Source organism: Arctopsyche grandis, chromosome 12 (assembly GCF_051622035.1).
Source record: "Arctopsyche grandis isolate Sample6627 chromosome 12, ASM5162203v2, whole genome shotgun sequence".
In the NCBI taxonomy this organism is placed as follows: domain Eukaryota; kingdom Metazoa; phylum Arthropoda; class Insecta; order Trichoptera; family Hydropsychidae; genus Arctopsyche; species Arctopsyche grandis.
Window position 1 is genome coordinate 19,888,186 of NC_135366.1, and position 6,000 is coordinate 19,894,185.

Genomic DNA, 6,000 nt, shown 5'->3' on the forward strand with positions numbered 1-6,000 from the left:
AGCAGGATTCAAGGGGATTCGGTATGACGTCACATAGCCCCATTGTACTGTGCGATGAAAACAGGGAGATTTCCGCAGATATTTATGTACATCCATACGTATATATACATATGTATCTTCTATAAGGGAAATAATATATGTGCCAGACTTAGTAAAGTTAGTAACATCAATCCAACCGTCCATTCACAAAACGAGCGAACCTTAGAATTAGATCACACACACCTAAATTTAAATCAAAACATACGTACACTATAGAACGACCACAACAAGAACGACACGATAACCCCTCCCAAGGGTCAAAAACGCTCGATTAAAATTTGGGTTATTCGCAACGAGCTCCAACATTCGAAAATTCGAGGTTAAGGTAAAGTGTACTGACAATAAGCGAACTGGAACGGACCAGCTCGCAGTAACAGTTGACGACCCCTGATCACGTATGCATGTACATACACAACCACCCACCACCGTACACATAGACCTACCTATGCGACAACACCTGGGCCGCGTTTTCACTTTTTCTCTGTCATGACCGACCGCCGAGATAAATAAATATTCGGCTGACCTTCCCAGCGCGTATGCACGAGCCGTGACGTCACTCGATATAGGTCCAGAAGCGGGTTTACCGTTACCAGCCACCGCTAACCCACTGCTGGGCAATAAGTGTGCACCGGTGCATAACGGCAATGCAAGTGATGATGGCGTGCACTTCACTTTCGTTTGAATGCGATTGTATAAAAAAGTGCATTTTTACATATATACATATGTATGTACATACATACATAGATAAACGTGATGTTGATTTTTTTTCTATTGAAAGTTTTCGCAGTAGGTCTTGTGGGGGTTAATAGAGGTGCGTTGTTTTTTTTTTGTACAGGTGAAAATATTACGGTAATGTTGCATGTGTTGCAATGTGTTGTTATCTAACGCAAGATAAAGCGGCGTACAAGCATATATGTATGTATTGTACAATTTACGTCGAGTGAATGTATAAAAATACGGTTCAATGTATGTATGTAAGTTCTATGACTCGTGGGTAAATTGAAAATGAGGCGTTTAGATACATACATATGAATATCAGCAGAATCAAAAATCAGACTGAATACATATTAATTAAAAATAATAAAGCTTACGTTTGGAAGATTGAACCATACTATCCATAACCAATATTTGTTTTGTGGAAAGTTTTTCCGTATCTGTCTTTACGTAGAAGAATTTTCAATATGATGTGGATTTAATTTCATCATTTCAATATGATGTGGATTTATTTTCTCTTAAACATAAAACGATTAATACAATTGGTATGTGTAAAAAGTGGACTGTTCATCAAAGGACGACTCAAACATGAACTGTTCATCAAGGGAATGTCGAATAAAAAAAAAAAAAACCGCATCAGAATTCAACAGTTATCCTTTCTCCCATTATTACATGTACATACATACATACATACGTATGCATATGGTATTGACTTGTTTTTGGTTGCATGTAAGAAACCCAAGGAAAGTATAGATGTTTACGCAAATTGCATAAGTGCGCATACGATAGCAACAATTCTCATTAGTTTCAAATTTTCAGATTATTCATAATCTGTAGCGTGAATAGTACAAGAAGAAGAATCAAATCCGCAACGAGATCATATTCAGCATCTGACAGGATCTACTGTGGCGGAAGGTTGTTGCCCAACCAGATTCAAAGAATAAGAAATACAATACATATTGAGAGTTATAAAGCACTACTTCGGACAGATTGGGCCACCAAGAAGAAGGAAATTTCGCATTAAATGTCAAATAAAAGTAACAAAATTCCATCATATTTTAAGAGTAATGTAAATAATAAGCAATATAGCTCGGTGGTTGCGTTAATGCTAACCACCGAGAGGTTTCCGGGTTCAAGTCCTGGGTTCAACTCGATTGAAGAGAATTTATTTGGAGTATTTCTGTAATGCAGCTGGTCAAATTTGGATATTTGTGACTCCAAGTATATCGTTTCCTATCATAATTTTCCATTTTACCTGATTTCATTGTTGAAACAGTTGCCCTTCAAATTGGCAAAAACCATCCTATATAGGTACCTACTACTTATTTGAATATGTCTTCAAATTTATAATCTATAATATAAATTTATATATGAGCAAGTTTAATACAATAGGTGTCACTCAGGGACAACCCGTAATGACATAATGGGAAAATATAATTAAAAAAATGGCATACGTATCAGCACTTTCCAAACACTATTTATTAACTAGAAAATTTCCACCTTCCCGATGAACTAATCTGACTTGCAGGAGTACACTACAGCTGTTTAAATATTTCAAGCTATAAGTGACTTTCACTAATGAATATTTTAGTGGGCTATTTGATACAGATAGTATGATATTATCATAAGGTGTGTAACAATAAACCTACATACATATTGTTAGACAAATTTAAATGATTTGACTCTTTTCTCAAATTCAAATAACTTTAAATCCAGAAATTACACTAGCAAGCATTCAAATCGTCAAAAGGTCAACCAACTACATACATATGTACATAAACACGTGACAGATAATCCACGGAGAAATTCCAAACAGGGTCAAAGTTCAAAATATGCACCGCTCAATAAAAACTGCCGCATTTAGAACCAATGAGAGCAAACTCGAGTCCTACACCGACCAATCCCACAACACCTGGTACCCAAAACGACCAATAATAGCAGAGTCACGCCTAAGCTTAGGTGAAATGCCTACGACGGATCTGCATCTGAATTTTTTTCCAAACAGCTCAGATATTCATTCAGCATACAGTATGTAATTAGATAAGTAAAGTTCATTTACACCCAGAGCCGCTTTCTGCCATAGACAATGGCATTTTTGCGGATTCCTAGCACTTGTCGGCACTTCCTGATGCAGTCGGCACGCCATACTACAGCCGTTGCACAATATTTGCAAATGCGTCTGCGAGAGAGCCTGGCAACACTGGCTAAGTCGACCGCAAGATCAACAGCCTCGGCCGGAGTTGCATAATATAATATGTATAATCGACAGCAGGCCGGCGGGGTTTGTCCCATTTATGGACACTTTTTAGTATTATAAATGCACACACTGTCATAAATATCAAATCTACTGCGCAGAACCAAACGCTGCAGATATTAGCTAGAAAATATTATACAAACTTCAAATCATAACGCAACTTAAATACTACCCACGAGAATTAATGCATTAGATTAGACGAACATCAAATAGCACGTGGGATTAACTGTGTAGTAAGCAACGTTTTCAATTTCAAGTACAAAAAGGCGTCCCACAGGGATGTACATATACTCTCTCCTGATATTTTTAACATATTAGAAGAATACATAATGAGAAGCTTACTAATCGGATGGAAAAGTGGAATAGCAGAAAGGTTCCCAATATAAGATTCGCAGATGAAACGACGTTAATTACCAGCAATGATTGAAATACGTCATAGAATTGAGAAAGAGAGTAGACACCCGGGTTTAAAGAATAACAAACATCCTATTCGTTGACAGATTTGAGACTAATAAAGTCCAACGCTTTAAGAGACTGTGACCAAATCAAAGAACTGACGGGATCGTCCCTTAACTTGGCACAACAGAACCGATAGAAGTGGAGGCGGATCACCACAGGATTCCTGATGATAGAAATGACCACGATGCTCAGCATTGAGCAAACGAGAAAGAAGAGAAGCAGCGTTATCCCAAAACTATTTATATATTAAATTTGTTGCAAATGTATATACATTTTAAACCAGAATCAGTTTGCAAAATTCTAAATGCCAAAAACAGCATTAGATTCATTCCAATTGGAAATGCGTGCAAATTCTAGTTGATGGAGTGACTAGCTAACATTGTTAGGTGATTGAAGATATTGAAATAGAATATGCACAGTAGATATATTCAAAAAGTTACGAAAATAATGTAGAAGAAGCTGGCGATGTAAGGAAAATTTAATGTTAACCAGAGTATGGAAAAATCAATTTTTCCATCAATACATTGTTCTTAAATATGTACATGTTATGTTAAATTACATACATATAAACAAAAAAGTGAAGAATAATCACAGCTTCCACTGACGATGACCCAACCAAACTTTCATCTTCTCAGTTCACCCGTATTGGGATTTGAACAAAATATTTTCAAACGCGTTTTTATTACATTCACTATTTTACCCCGAAGTCAACGACAGCGATCATAGCAATAAACATACACATTATTTATGTGTATTTCAGATTTGCTAAAACGTCAGCATTAAAATGGAATACGACCGTCCTTGTCAGATCCGGTCGCCGACACAACAATTACACCATTCGGAATTCCGCTTGCATAGGTAGCGCTTTAGTTTGAAGACTAAATCTATGTACATACATAGTATGCAACTAGCTACCTATGTATCTAAGATAAAATCAGCGTCAACTTAAGGCCAACCTAATTAGTCGAGCACCGCCAACGAGGAAGTGGGTGAGAGGGCCCGTGACCTATCAGCGAGATTGCAGTCGAGATTGCGCAAAGCGATGCAGTCGTCAATCGTGCAACATCGGAGACCGCAGGTTGGCGACCCCGACGATGACTACTGACTACCGCATGATTTTTACTGCCGTTGTTGTTGTTGTTGATGTTGACTGCTCTAATGCAAGAGAAAGTGAGCTAGGCGAGCGGTTACGGGAACCCGGTTATTATATGCGCGCCATTATTATAGTCGGACGATAGTTGAATATCACGGTTGCGCAATAGTTGCGCAACGTGGCCACATAGACTACTCTCTGCTGCAAAAGATGCGCTCGCTCTTCTCGTTCGGCAAATTTCCTGGTAATCATCATCATCATCATCATCGTCGTCGTCGTCACGACCGTCGATTATGAACGAGCGAAGCCATTGAACCCTCTTTCACTCTCTTCGATCATTATTGAAAAATCACATCGGATGCAATAATAATAATAATACGCCATGGTTTCTTGACCCAGTCACCGACTGACGCGAGCGAAACGCACTGTATTTTTAGAATCGTCAATTGAAATTAACTGGACGAGTGTCATGGCGGAAACATGCCTAGATCAAACAGTCGAACGACGTTCACTCAAAACTCGGTCAGTGGATTTTATCTCCTGAATTTCCTGCACCCGAATGAATATTTACATTGGCAATCATACTAAGTAAGTGTCTATCTTATGACCCATTCAATCTAATGTTGCGTTTAAACACGAAGAAGTCAGATTTGCATTCTAAAATTTCATATAACATTAATCACTCAAATAAACAATAAAGAATGTATGCAATAGATGATGCAAGTTAAAATAATTGCATATTAACATTTAGAAGACAAAGAGATGCGAGGTCGAAAAGTAGAAGGCAGTGCGTTGATTTATTTTCGGCGATAAAGCATTAAAGCTCGTTGGTTAATTATTATTATATGTATATATTTATTTTTGCGACTTGTCCAACAGTTGGTATTACATATATTATAATAATAGGATTTAAAATAAATTTTTATATTTAAAAATTTCTTACGATTCTTGAAGAAAATTTTATATTTCATTCCCTTTTCACTTTTAAAATTAACTCAGAAGATCTGTTTTTTGGGATTATGAAGACATGGTGGTTAAAATTGAAACAGTGCTCTCTTCCATATTCTTCCCTTTTTTGATCGATTTTTTATAGAACTAATCTCATTATATGCTTTTAATTTCTTTTATCTATCTCGACCCTTGAAAATGTATTACAATGATCTGAGCCCTTTTCAGTGTTTTTTAACATTATTTAATTAAAGAAGATGCACTTAATTTAAAAAATAATAAATAACAGAAACGGAAACGTTAAAAACGACGCGACGAATCCATTCCTCTCTAAACACCGAACTTTGAATAATAAGCTAGAAATAAAGAGAAGGATTAAGCAATAGAGGAATTGCTAGTAAAATGCGATGAAGGTATTGGCTTTTTCAAATACCATTAAATATTTTCGGTTAAAATTATTTTTTAAAAGTGGCCTAATACATTTGTCCACGGC